General features: G+C 37.2%; 1 pseudogene; it reads left to right on the top strand.

Moving 5' to 3' along the window:
* The window catches only part of LOC123591763, a 32,772-nt pseudogene extending 28,090 nt beyond the window's left edge, over positions 1-4,682 (top strand).
* The last annotated feature ends 10,842 nt before the right edge of the window (positions 4,683-15,524 follow it).

Raw genomic sequence — 15,524 nt, 5'->3', positions numbered from 1 at the left:
ATCATGACCTGAGCTGAAATGGGACACTTAACCGAGTGAGCCACCCAGGAGACGCAGAAATAAACTTTCTTAATACATGTGTATATATGTATATTCACACAGGCCACAGACAAATATAGTTGTATTTTCTGTAATGAAAAAGGAAACAAACCAGAGACTCTGATTACGTTTTCATCAACCTATCAGTATGAAACCTAGTTTTATGTGTGTTTCTGTTTCATGAAATCTTATTTAATATATACTTCAATTTATTAGTCTTGAACTCACAGCCAACAGCAATATAACTCATGCCAGAATGAAGCTTACCTAAGACATATATTTTCTCCTTAAGACACATCACAGCCTTCCTGTTTTTAGGAACTTTAGATAGTGTTTCAACACCATGTTCAAGGGCCATTTTAAAAAATAAAATCAGGGGCACCTGGGTGGCGCAGTCGGTTAAGCGTCCAACTTCAGCCAGGTCACGATCTCACGGTCAGTGAGTTTGAGCCCCGCGTCAGGCTCTGGGCTGATGGCTCAGAGCCTGGAGCCTGTTTCCGATTCTGTGTCTCCCTCTCTCTCTGCCCCTCCCCCGTTCATGCTCTGTCTCTCTCTGTCCCAAAAATAAATAAACGTTGGAAAAAAAATAAAATAAAATCACCAACCAAAAAAAAAATGCAAAATTATGACACTCAATAGACTGGGAAAAGAACACTTGCTTGTGAATGTGAGAATTGAAAGGAGAAGGAAGAGTGTACTCTTGGTCTTCCACTGGGAAAAGTGCATGTTGGACAGCTCAAACTTTCCCCTACTCTGAACATGGCTACAAATGGTGTAAAAACACTGCTAATATCAATTTTGGGGTTACAAATATATTTTAGCAAGCAGGTGAATTATATAATGGAATTTGTGAATAAGGAAGTTTGACTATATATGAAGAAACAATGGATATACGTTGGACATAATACAGCACAGGAGGAAAAGGACACGGGAACAAGCTTACTTCCTAAAGTTAGTTTTCAGGCTACAAGACAGGGAGGGAGAGCCCAAGTAGAGATAGGATGCCTTGTTAAGTTGAGGAGACAGACACAGTTCAGTGAAGCTGATGCAGTTAGAAATTATGAGACAGAATACTAGAAAATAGAGACAATGTATGCACATGCACACACACACACACACGGATACACAAACACACACTCACACAGTTCCAGACATTGGCTAAGGAATCCTCTGTGTCTTTGATTACATACTGACTTAAGTCGATGTCTGGAATCACCGTAAGTTCAGAAAGAACATCCAGAAAGTATTCAACCAAACAATTTTTAGAACTAACACAGGGATCGGGACAATTTGTGTTTCTTTGGCCAGAGTAAAGAAACATCATAATATATGGGGCATTAGAAAGATTCCTCAAAAGGGTGTGACCATTGTAGTGGGGAAAGTTAGCCCAAGAGTAGAGACTGCTATGTATATGCCATACCTCAGATAATAAGCAAGTCTTAACAGAATTGAAATAATCTGTAAGTAACTGCATCCTAGTACAAATTTTAATATTTCTTAATGGAATGAAATAAAATCTTACTTAACAGTGACTGCTTTGACCCCTGAAGACTGATAACAAGGTAAGAGTGTCCCTTCCATCTGTTCCACTCATATTTATAGTGAAGGACCCAGAGAGTGTAATAAAGCAATGAATGACAGCAACAAAAAAAAATATGGATAGAAAAGGAAGAAATAAAACTTTCTTGTATGCAAACATTATTGTCTAATTAGAAAAGCATAAGGGATCTATAAACCAACTATTGGGAGTTTAGCAAAGTCATAGGTAACAAAAATCAATTTATTTCCATATATCAGAAAAAAATGAGATAAATGAAAAATACTATTTACAATGACATCAAAAATGAAAAGCTCAGATTTGGCTTTAACAAAATTTATGTAAGATATATATATATATCTCATATGGTGGAATGTAGAAAAATACAAAACATTCCTGACAGGAATTAAGGAAGGCTTAATTAAAGGGATATAACACACTAATAGAACAGAGCACTCAATATTACTAAAATGCCAAATCTTCCCAAAATTGATCCATAGATTCAATACAATCACAATTTGGAAATAGGATAAGGTGATTTAATATTTTTATGGAAATTCACTGAACCTAGAATAGCCAGAAAAAAGAGAGAAAGAAAGAGAGAGCAAATTTGGAGACTTCCAGTACCTGCTATCAACACTTACTAAAAATAAGTCAATCACAACACGACAAATACCAATATGATTTCACTCATGTGTGGAATTTAAGAAACAAAACGAACAAGGAAAAAAGGAAGAAATAAACCAATAAACAGACTTTTAACTATAGAGAACAAATTGATGGCTACCAGAGGGAAGGTGGAAGTATGGGTTACATAGGTGATGGGGACTGAGGAGGGCACTTGTCATGATGAGCTCCAGGTTACGTATGGAAATGATGAATCACTATATTGTACACTTGTAACTAATATTACACTGTGTATTAACTAACTGGAATTAAAATAAAAACTTAAAAAATTTACTGGAATGCTACAATAACCAAGACAGTGCAATACTAATGTAAAGACAAAAAAAAAAAAAAAAAAAAAAAAAGAAAAAAGAAAAATGGAGCAATATAAAGCCCAAAAACAGACCCACACTGATATAATTACTTGATTTTTGATACCAGCATTAAAGCCTTTCAAAAATTAGAGAAAAGTCTTTCAATAAATACTGATGAAGCAACTGGATATTCATATCAAAAAGGGAAGAATCTTGAATATTACCTCATATTGTATATGAAAATTAAATACAGAATTATTTTAAACCTAAATTAGAGCTGAAGGAAACCAATTTGACAATGAATTATATTTAAAAAAAATTATTAAAAACAGGAGAACATCTTTGAGACTTTGAGTTAGGCAAAGATTTCTAACAGGACACAAAGAGCTTGAACTATGTGAGAAATATTCATAAAATGGATAAAACTAAAATTTAGTTTAACTTATATATAAATTTGTATATTATATTTATATTTGTTATATATTATTTTATATAAATTCTATACATTTATTTAGTTCAATAAAACTAAAACTTGTACTGCAGAAGACAATTATAAAAAAATTAAAATGCAAGGCAAGGACTTGGAGAAAATATTTTCAAAATATACATCAGATTACTGACTGTATCTATTTTGCCACTTGTTTATATACCACTTATTAAAACAGTAGGGAGGACTTTATTCAGGACCATTTCAGATGGTGTTAGGACTATTACAGCTGAAAGAGATCCGAAAATCACTTATGAGGGGATATCAAGGGTAGGGGGATTCTTGCTAAACTGACTGTACAAGATTCTTGCTGAAGGCAGACCAAGGGCTTAGACTTCAAGAATGGAGGATAAGGAATTTGATTAGATATCAGGGGTGATCAGATACCAAAGATACAGAATTCTCTGTCAACTAATTTACCAACATTCTTACCACAACTGGACTGGGAAGGCTGAAGATATGACCTAGTGATGAGGCCTGATCAAAAAGAGGGAGTGCCATGGAAGAGGAGGTGAGGCACCAGGAAGCATCCAGCGTGATGCAGGCTGCAATCCCATGGCACCTCAAGGCCCCATCAGGCCGTCTTAAGCCCTGCCTTGCCATCTCCTCTAGTAGGTGACCTGGGCCAGGCCCGGGTCCCCTTCATCTGCCCACCCTCCCCACCTTGGCCAGGACTTGCCGTGCTTCCCAGCCATCCCGGGCTTTACTGGACCCAGCATGGTGCCAGGGTCAGTGTTTGTTTTGGATCTCTGGACAGGTGAGGATCCTGTTAAAGGCCACCCTCCTGAGGCAGCAGTTCGAATGGTTCAGGAGATTGTGGGCTCCTTCTACAGGGGCAGGGGAGACCATTTACAGGTCATTTCTGATTGTCACATGATCTGGAGCACATTTGCGTATAATGGAAAGTGATGCCCTCCCTTCTTATGACATTTTAGATAACAGCAAGATTATCAGTGAGCAGTCCTGGAAGGAACTCAAAGTGCGCCCTCCCCACTGTTACCCAGTTGAGACTGACCTACGCTGACTATCAAAGTTACCTCATATGGTGGAATGGTGGGCCAAAGCACAGGATCTCCCGTGCCAGCAGAAGATTTAGAAGTTTCAGATCGCCCAGGTGTTTACAGTACAATGCAGTGCTTAGGGAGGGATACAAGACTTTCTTTAACACCCTTTACCAAAACTACATTCCCTTATTTTTTCTTTTTGGCAGGCATTGGTGATACCATGGAGGAGATTATCTGACAAATAAAGGTGTTCCGCCCCAGCATCCACATTGTGTCTAACTACATGGACTTTGACGAAGACAGTTTTGGACAGGGATTCAAGGAGTCAGCTCATACACACATACAACAAAAACAGCTCCATTTGTAAGAACTCCAGGTACTTCCAGCAGCTTCTGGACAAAACCAACATCCTCCTGCTGGAGGACTTCATGGAGGACCTCACTATGGCTGATAAGGTTACCAGTGTGGAGAGCATTCATTCTCAAGATTGGTTTCTTACATGACAAGGTGGAAGAGCAGTGGGAGCACTACATGGACTCCTATAACATTGTGCAGGAGAAGGACCAGATGCTGGACGTGGTCTGCTACAGCACATCCTGAACAGTGGGGACTGGATGGAGATGTAGGGCTCCTGAGTGTGCAGGTGTGGGGCCAGGCACTGCAAGCCACAGAGAAAAGGAAGCCTCACCTAGAGGCCACCCTGCTGGGAATGCTGTTCCTCCCCATGGGTACAGAGAAGAGTCCAGGGTGATGTAGCTGCTGAGCCCATGCTCCACACTCTTCCTTTCCCAGTGTCTTCTATTGTGTTCTGGGAAGGCTTGTGGGAGGCCCTGCCAGGTGGAAGGTCCTATGAGTTTGAACACAGGACCTACAGGATGTTAGCACTCTAGGGACCAACTGGTCCAGGGATTCTTTTTTCCCCAAATTTCCAAACATGGGAAGATGTTCTTCAAACAAATCTAATGTGTGAAACAGATCAAAATTTAAAAAAGAAAGAGAAAAAAAAAAAAAAAAAAAAACAAAGCCAAAACAAAACAAAAAAACAAAAAGAGGACCAGAAGAATCTACCTAAAGTTTGGTCAAAGAGAGTCTTTGTCAACAATTATAACTCAATGTTAAGACAATTAACTAGATTCTTAAAAAGAAAGATTTGAATGAAAACTTAACCAAATAAGGTAAAAAAATGGCAAATAATATAAAAAGATATTCAACATTTTTATTCCTTAAAAATGCAAGTTAAAACAACAATAAGATACTAATTCATACATAGAGGAGTTTAAATTAAAACATTGACTTAGATGTACAATTGAACTCTTGTACTTTGCTGCTGGAAGTGCACAATGATAACCGCTTTGTAAGTTATTTTGGTACTTTCTCAAAAAATTATATATGTAGTTACTCTATGACACAGAAATACCACATCTACAAGTTTACCAGTAGAAATGAAACATATGTCTACACAAAAAATTTACATGAATATTTAAAATAGCTTTATTAGCCAAACCCTCAAACAACCAAAATGCTCATTGACTGGTGAATGGATAAATATATTGTTGTAAATCCACAGAGTGAAGTAGTATACAGCAATCCTGTTTGATGACAGTTCTCCATCAAATAAGGTTTCTACACTTCCAGTGGCAACTTTTTCCCAGATTGTCATTTAAAGGATGGTTGTGTGCAAAAAGCTTGGGAGAACAGAGACAGTGTCTGTATTGTGCGGCTTTTTCCTGACTAGCATAATGAAGATGGTGTTAAAACGAGGCAAGTTTTTAATTCCTTTGCTTTTGGGTGTGTCAAGTAAGAAATTGCTGCAGCTGAGGTCAGAGAGGTTTTTTTCCTGCTTTCTCCTCTAGGGTTTTGATGGTTTCCTGTCTCACATTCAGGTCCTTTATCCATTTTGTCTAAAAGGCAACCAATGGAATGGGAAAAGATATTTGCAAATGACGTATCGGACAAAGGGCTTTATCCAAAATCTATAAAGAACTCACCAAACTCCACACCCAAAAAACAAATAATCCAGTGAAGAAATGGGCGGAAAACATGAATAGACACTTCTCTAAAGAAGACATCCAGATGGCCAACACACACATGAAAAGATGTTCAACGTCGCTCCTCATCAGGGAAATACAAATCAAAACCACACTCAGATACCACCTCACGCCAGAATGGCTAAAATGAACAAATCAGGAGACTATAGATGCTGGAGAGGATGTGGATAAATGGGAACCCTTTTGCACTGTTGGTGGGAATGCAAACTGGTGCAGCCACTCTGGAAAACAGTGTGGCGGTTCCTCAAAAAATTAAAAATAGATCTACCCTATGACTCAGCAATAGCACTTCTAGGAATTTACCTGTGGCATACAGAAGTGCTGATGCACAGGGGCACTTGTACCCCAATGTTTACAGCAGCACTTTCAACCATAGCCAAAGTATGGAAAGAGACTAAATGTCCATCAACTGATGAATGGATAAGGAAAATGTGGTTTATATACACAATGGAATACTATGTGGCAATGAGAAAGAATGAAATATGGCCTTTTGTAGCAACGTGGATGAAACTGGAAAGTGTTATGCTAAGTGAAATAAGTCATACAGAGAAAGACAGATACCATATGTTTTCACTCTTATGTGGATCCTGAGAACTTAACAGAAGACCATGGGGGAGGGGAAGAAAAAAAAAAAAAAGGTTAGAGAGGGAGGGAGCCAAAACATAAGAGACTCTTAAAAACTGAGAACAAACTGAGGGTTGATGGGGGGTGGGAGGGCGGGGAGAGTGGGTGATGGGTATTGAGGAAGACAGCTGTTGGGATGAGCACTGGGTGTTGTATGGAAACCAATATGGCAATAAATTTCATATTAAAAAAAATAAAACGAGGCAAGTTTGCTAGCAGATTTGCTGGCAGATTCATAAGCTCACGGGTCTTCCCCTATGACACAGAGGACTTAGACGTGAAAAAGAACATGAGGAAGCTCAAACTTCCTGCTGTGCCATGAATAATAAAGTCTCTGACTCAGCAGTCTAGTGTCTTCTGTTAGAATCCTGTGAAACTGTGGCACACTTACCTGCAAGCATAGTAAAATTCCAAACTATTTATAGTTCCTTGCAAAACTACTGATAAGTGCAACAGCATTAATGAATCTCAAAAACATTAATATGCTAAGTGATAGAAGTCACATAAAAGACTATATCCTGGAAATTGTAAAGAAGAGAAAATTGTAGTAATGCAGAGCATATCAGTGGTTACCCTGGGCTAGGGTCAAGCAAAAGAACTGGCTACCAAAGGACAGGTAAAAATTTTGGAGTAGTGATGGAAATGTTGTATGCCTTGATTGTGGTGGTGTTATAGCTGTACATTTTTTAAATTAAAACTCATAACTTATACATTTAAAATGGTGAATTGTATTATATTTAGTTTATATTTATATTTATACTTTAATAAATTTGATAAAAATATTAAAAATAAATCTAAGCATACCTATATTTTCAACATTCTGAATTAACTTTTTAACAGATCTATACTTTTTTTATTTAATTTCTTCAGTCAATTACTAATTAATCAAACTCAACAAAACTGTTAGATAACTTAAAGATGGTAAAACATATTAGATATATATTTTTTGAGTCATCTATTTTGCAGACATCTGTTTGTCTTCTATATATGCTCTCCATTGAGTTAGTTTTTCCCTAGAAATATAATTCCAAGCCCATCTTAGGCAAAAGGGAATTTCAACCTCAGTCATTATGGGGATCCCTTTGTAGTATTACAACATTTAAAAAAAAATCCAGGTGTGGAAAGCAGAGTAAAACATATACAAAGGACCTTGTGATCTCTGGGCCATAGTGATCACTTCTACTGTGCCCTTGTCCAAGCCTGCAGGACTTAGTGAAGTCTAACACTTCTGCTGTTCCTGTGTGATAATGGCCACTGGAATTTTTGCTGAGGCTGAGTCCAGGTACCTTGGGGCTGCCCTTCTTAGATGCTTCATTTAGCCACTGCCCTGAGGACCTGAACCTAAATGTGGTGTGACATATAAACACAGGTCTCCAAAACTTGAGGAACGTGCAGACATCTGAACTCATCCTAGTCTTGGGAAATGTCACTTCTCTCTCCAGCTCTCACCTCCCCTCCCTCAAAAGCACTTTCTCTTTGCCATTCTTTTACACTTTACATAATTTTTCTATGCTTTCACAGAAAGATGAGATACTGTCTTAAATAAACCTCTCTATCACCTATAATTATATGAAAAACAAAGGAATATATTTCTCTGAAATCTTCTCAACACAAAATTTAATTTTTAAGTTAAGTATTCCTGAGGGGAAAAATCTTTTTCCCCTATGAAGTATATATTTTAGTTGAATAAAGTATTTTTATTTTGTAACATTGTAAAGCCAAGTATGCAGAGATTAGTAGGTTCTTGAAAAATTAAAAGTATTTTAAGATGTATTTGGTTAACAGAATAACTTGGGTTTCCCTCACAATTTTGGCATTTGCTTCATTCTTCACAAACCACTGCTCTTAAATTGTATGCTGTCCATAATGGACACAGATATAATGGACAGTTGGTCACAGCAGACAAAAACAGATCTGCCCAAACAACTTATTACATTCAAGACATTCTTCTCTACTTATGACAAACAGAAACTCTGGCTGCATTTGACTGGGTCTGAATTTCTCCATATATTGCTATTGGTGTAAAAAAAATATTTTTTAAGGACAGCTACAGCAATAGTAATGCAATATAATTTGATTTCACATAGTACTCTTAGGAACTAAATTATAGTAATTCTACTTTAATTTGTGGCATACCAGAAAGTTATGTGCAACTTTCCAAATTAAACCAATAGGCCAAATCCTGCCACAATATCTTGGCTTCTCTCAAGAGAATGCAAATTCTCCAGCACATGACTCTTCTTTGGAGTAGCACTTATGAGACATGTCAGATTATAGCAATGGAGTAAAATCAGGAGAAAATCTAGGCTATGACTGGATAACATTGGTTTACATATAGTTCACATAAAAATGGCAGTATGGTATCCCTGAATGAGGATAAGTGGAGCACTGGGAAAGCTGAACACTAGACCTGGTCCACCCACTAGCTAGCTGTCAACTTTGTGCCAAACTTTGCTTTTTTCTTAACCTTATTTTCCTCATCTGTAGAAGTAGAGGGTTAGAATAACTAATACCCACGCTTCCTCTCATGTGAAAATTCTAAGGTAAAAAATGATTATATAAGTCAACCATTCTCAGCATTTTACATATATGAACTCAATCCTCAGAACCATCTGTGAAGTAGAAATTGTTATTATTACCATTTTACAGATAAACAGAAGTATTATATGACACTTTCAGCTACAAAGTAAGCCTGCCAAATATATGAAAACTTTATTTGTATTATCTTGGAATCTTCCCATATCCTTCCTGCTCATCTCTATTTCAGTCTCATCCTACTTTCTCACTCTACCACACAACCCTAAGAGTTATCCCTTGGATCACCAAAATTTGGATGTATACATACTTGGACAAAGTGACAGAAATTCAGAAGAGAGATGACGATTATAGGTAGAGATTTTAAGTTATTTTTTAATGTTTATTTATTTTTGAGAGAGATAAACACAGAGCACAAGAGGGAGAGGGGGAGAGAGAGAATCTGAAGCAGGGTCCAGGCTCTGAGCTGGAGCCCGATGCAGGGCTCAAATTCACAAACCATGAGATAATGACCTGAGCCGGAGTTGGACACTTAACCAACTGAGCCCCCCAGGTGCCCCTGTAGGTAGAGATTTTAGACTTATCAGTTTCTAGGAGGATTCCAAAATCTAACTGTGGATAAACTACCATAAGGATCATACACGTAATAAAAGACATCTAGGGCAGGAAACGCCAACAATAAGTAAGTGGATAAAAGGAGAGCTTGGAGGTGGTGATATTCCCCACTGGTATCTGTTTTCCCTCCACTGCCAGAATGAGGATGGTATTTCCATGCCTAATGGAGTCAGGCACAGTCACGTGACTAACTTTGGCCAATGAAATGTGATATAAATGAAATAACAGAAGCTTTACTGGTCAGTAAAGCTGGCCAGGCTGGGCTTACTTTTCCCTCTGCCACTGTGACCTGCATGCTTCAGAGAGACTGCCCTGACTGCCAGGCAACCAGAAGAGAATGAGACAACACAATGATTATACAACCTAACTGAAAAATCAGTCTTTGTTCTCTTTAGCACTGAGATATGAATGTACTGGGTAGAATAAGAAGGAGGGCCCAGAAAGGTAAAGGCTAAACAAATGGAGAATTATGTCACCAAATTCACATTTGAAAGCATGGGGAGCAAAGTCAAGAGTGTCAAATGTTAAAAGAGATGGAGTTAGAGAAGACAACTGTACACTCTTTTGATCTTCTTGAGAGCATTTTCAGTGGAAGAGTAAGGGCTAAGTCAGACAACAGTGGTTGGTATCAGTGCAAAAACAGGAAAATGAAACTAGTAATGCGTAGAACTTTTTAAAATTTAAGGGTAAGAGAGATAAGGTTACATAGGAAGATAGGGAGAGTTGGGGAACACTGGAGCAATCTGTGTATATGGGAGGTGACAGGGCATCCCATATTTACTGGAAAAGCATCATAAGGAGCTGGGATTTTATCATGACACAGAGTGACTTAGTGACATGGGTTGTATCCATGTATAGTGCACACACACACATCTTTTCTGGTGAGTAAGTTATGTATATTCATGTAGATTCCCGAATGGCAATCAGGAATCTTTATAATTTGTAGTGAGCTTACTTCAAGATACACATATGCACAGATACATGAGGCTATGCAGTAATAAATATGATGTCTAAATACTCTTCTTACTTTGATATCTAAATCAAAATGGAATCTAAGAGGATCTTAAGTTATAGGCCAGTACCCAGAGTGGAGTTTAAATCCACACCTCACTACTTAGTATCTGTGTGCCACTAGTGGAGTTACTTAACCTCTTTTTACTTCTGTTTAATTACCCAGCCTTAACTTGCCCCCAAGATACACTATATATAATCCTTATTAATATATGCCCAGAAATTTTCCATAAGGGAATCTATATCTTTTTTTAAATGTTTTTAATGTTTATTTATTTCTGAAAAAGAGAGAGAGACAGAGAGAGAAGCCATGAGCATGGGCGCAGCAGAGAGAAATTGGGAGACACAGAATCCAAAGCAGGCTCCAGGCTCTGAGCTATCAGCACAGAGCCTGACTTTGTGGGGGGGAGGGGCTCTAACCCACTAAACATGAGAGCATGACCTGAGCCGAAATTGGATGCTTAAGCAGCTGAAACACCCAGGTGCCCCAGAAATCTGTATATCTTAAAATCATTTGTTCATTGGTAGAAACTAGAGGACAGGGAAGGAAACTTGCTGAAAATGCAGATCATATACAGGACAAACGCTGCAATCAGTGCTGAAGTCTCCCAATCCTAATCACACTTAGAATGCAGGGAAAAAGCAGGGAATTGAATGGGTCAGTTTTTAAAATTCTAGAATAGAAAGCCCAGATGGAAAATGATGAAAAATTATTGCTATTATAATAATTATGCAAAATGTTTTGTAAACATTATAGATTTAACCCTGAGAGTAACAATTTCTCTTTTTTTTAATGTTTATTCATTTTGAGAGAGACAAAGCGTGAGTTGGGGAGAGGCAGAGAGAGAGGGAGACACAGAATCCAAAGCAGGCTCCAGGCTCTGAGCTGTCAGCACAGAGCCTGTCGTGGGGCTCAAACTCATGAACCATGGGATCATGACCTGAGCCACAGTCTGAAGCTTAATGGACTGGGCCACCCAGGTGTTCCCCAACAGTAACAATTTCTAAATTTAATGCCATGCTTCTTCATTTTCCTAAAAAATGCTATATGACTAATTTAAAATATGTATGAATTTAAGGCAATTTTAATTTGAGGTGAGCACTTTTTTTTTTAAAAAATATTAAAGCAAGGATGAGTGGAGCAACAGCTTTTTAAATTGGTCAAATTTATTGATACTAGGTGAGTAATTAGCTGGGTTTATCTCACTGGTGTGGAAAAAAACTGAATCTTAAATTATTTTGTTGCCTTGTCTCAAAGATTATTATAATTCTTGGCTATAATAAGACTCCAACATTGGAGGAATATTTTTGACACCACACGAATGATAGAACCATCACAATTGTTTTAATTGGAATGTGCCTTAGAATCCATTCTGTCTCTTGCACATAAAGATGTTAAGGCTCAGAAAGAGTAAGTCACTTACCCAGAGTCCTACTTCATAGAAAAAGATCAATTATTAGTATTAAATGTGAAATAAATGACTATAAATTGTTTTAATATTATAGTATTATTTTTAATGATATCATAAGTGAAGCTATATTTATAGCCCAGCTTTCATTTCCAATCATAGCTTTTTCAGTTCTACTCTTGTCTCATACAGAAAGAACACCTTAACTCTACGAGTTGATTAAGATTCACATTTAATGACAGTATCTTTTGTGTTTTATGATTTTACCTCCTTTCTTCAGACAAAAGTCTTTCATGAATGTCACAGGATGCTCTGATTCATTGAGAAGGGTACTCTTATTTCATCCCATATGCATGAGATCATTAACACATGGTTATTTTAAGGATATAAGCAGAGCATGAATTACAGAGCAATAACTAAACACACAGGTAACTAACCCTATCCACTAGTGAATAAACCATAGGAGCCAGAGGGTGTGGGGGTTGAGGAACTGCCATAATAGAGCACCACGTTGCCCATAATGTCAGAAAGGTCATCAGACAGTGGGAAGAGGTGTTTATACCTATATGTGCTCTCCTGTTTACAGTTTCTTAAAGTGAAATTTTGATTAATAAAATAAATTCAACATATTTTCTCTCTAATAAAACTTTTCAAAGGGCGAAGCTCGAAGAACTATTTTATTATTATTACTTAAAACATTATAAACGGTTGCCATTTATACAGAAATGGGAGAGGTGACATAATGGCATTTGATCTATGAGTCCATCCGCTGAAAAAAAAGTCCAGATAGAAGTCATTGAAGGTGTGTGTGTCCTTTGTTACTTACAGTATATTTCACTCCAAATGAAACAAAGTGCTAAGGCTCATACACTGCTTGAGTGTCCCTCACAGAACGCCAATTAGCATCAGTGCCCAGTGGCAGCCCAGCTCAAGCGCAGTCTATAGGCGCTCACCCATTACACACAGCAGGAAGTTGTATTGCTCTAAAACCACAAGCCACTGCTTTGATGGTGCAGGAGACCTTGGCCTTTTAAACGTATAAACAACCTTTCTTTTCTAATCTGGGCCATTAGAGGGAAATGCTGTGAAAGCCTGTATTCTGAAATAACCAGGTTTGCTCAGAGTCATGACAGTTTTCAATCTTGCTGCCAGTAAAGAAGAATAGCGTTAAACTAAAAATAACATGGGTGCAGAATGTGCCTTGGGCACCTACTGAGGCCTAAAGTGTTTCAGATTAATTTGAAACCAAGCAAAGGTGGATTTTCTCTCTGCTTTGGCCCTTTTGCGGGTGTTGTAATCAGGGGGAAAATTCATCTGTCTAATGAGCTCTAGTTACAGAAAGAAAAGAAACTGTGTTCAAGACTAAAACACTCATGAGGCAACCCTATGGCTTTTTTTTCCTAAGTTATAATAAGCACTTCTCTATTGATTCCGTGCCATTTTTTAGTATGAGTTCCTTTTTATCTGCAAAGAATTCATTTGCAATCGAGTATTGTAATTAAAATTAATTAATTAATATGGATCAGATTTCAATACTTTGGAAAGTGCTAATAAAATTAAAGACAGCTAACAAGAATCATATTCTGGATACCCAAAAACACAGACAAATTTTTTATAGTGAATGAAGTTGTAATTTTCAGATTCATTTAATTGTCTTTTGGGGCAATCAATTGAACTGATAGATGATAGCTCAAATACTCAAGTCTTTGAATGTTCTGAAAACCCCTGAAACTTAATATGTTTAAACTACTTTTTCAAATTTAGAGCTATTTCTTAACTCTAATGTCACTCCAGTAAGTCCCACTTCCTAATATTTGCATCTGCTAGAACATCTGTTTTGTGTATGCTAAAAAATGAAGAAAAAAAAAAAGCTACTCCATGTCCTTCTAAAAACAGAATGAAGCATACCCCAAACTTGACCTTTAGACTTTGTAGGGGGAAAGACACAGAACAAGAGTCTGCAAAAGAATATATACTCTTTTGGGCTAAATATGAGACTTCAGTCCCACAATTCAAAACAAACATTTTCCTAGGCAGAACAGTGGGAGAAAGAGGGAGTGGCCCCAGTAGATTAGGGCAATGGAACCATCATGGATGAATCTACAGTAAAAAGCTTTCCTGTCCAGGTCCAAATATTGATCAGGTAGACATAGATATTTTATAGCTTTATTGTTGTTAGTCATTTTAGTACTGTTTATTTCATTTGTTAGTTTTCTTTTTTGGAGCTATTTCTTTCTCTCCAAAAAAAAAGAACTTTCAAAGAATCCAGGACTTCAGGGGGGCTAATGCATAAATTTGTTTTATGACACTAAATATATAACTTCAGGTGATTAGGAATTTTAAGAATATGTTCATCTATGATTAATTACCAATTTATGATACATAAAAGTGTTTTCTCAGAGCCTTAGAAAAAAAATGATCTAGCTGAGGGCTAAATATAGAGCTCTTATTTTTTTAAAACTATGTTCAAAAATATTTCACAAATACTAACATATATGTCTTAATTATTTTTGTGTAATGGTGTTTTTCTTTTAATGTTTTTATTTATTTTGAGACAGAGGAAGACAGAGCATGAGCAGGGGAGGGGCAGAGAGAGAGGGAGACACAGAATCTGAAGCAGACTCCAGGCTTTGAGCTGTCAGCACAGAGCCTGACGTGGGGCTCGAACTCACAGACTGAGAGATCATGACCTGAGCTGAAGTCGGACGCTCAACCGATCGAGCTATCCAGGCACCCTTGATCTTTTTCAATGTCATTATTTATTCTTGTAAGAACCCCCTTATTCTTGTAAGAACAATTGAAGACCTGTTTTACTATCCTACATGGTATCAGAATTGATCAAATATAGTCATCTAAGTAATAGTTTGTTGACTCTATATTAAGAAGACATTCAATATTGGTTTGTTTTATGATTTCTATTTTCCTCTTAAATTTGATCAAAGAAAACACATGCCAGTTAACAGACTATTTTCATTCCTTCTTTCTCCAGTTAATTGAGACTTTACCACACACACACACACACACACACACACACACAGACATACACACAAACCCTCTATAACTTTCTACAATAGTAATTCTCAAACCTGTGGTCTCAGGTGTACTTTCCAACCTTAAGGAATCTTGACCACAACAATCTTGAGTTTACATGAGTTATACCAAGAAATATTTATAGTCATAGAAATTGAAACGGAATTTTTTTACAAATTATATTCATGGACTTAAGAATAAAATT

The sequence above is a fragment of the Leopardus geoffroyi genome, chromosome B4 (assembly GCF_018350155.1).
Source record: "Leopardus geoffroyi isolate Oge1 chromosome B4, O.geoffroyi_Oge1_pat1.0, whole genome shotgun sequence".
Taxonomy (NCBI): domain Eukaryota; kingdom Metazoa; phylum Chordata; class Mammalia; order Carnivora; family Felidae; genus Leopardus; species Leopardus geoffroyi.
This window is presented reverse-complemented; position numbering and strand designations above follow the sequence as displayed.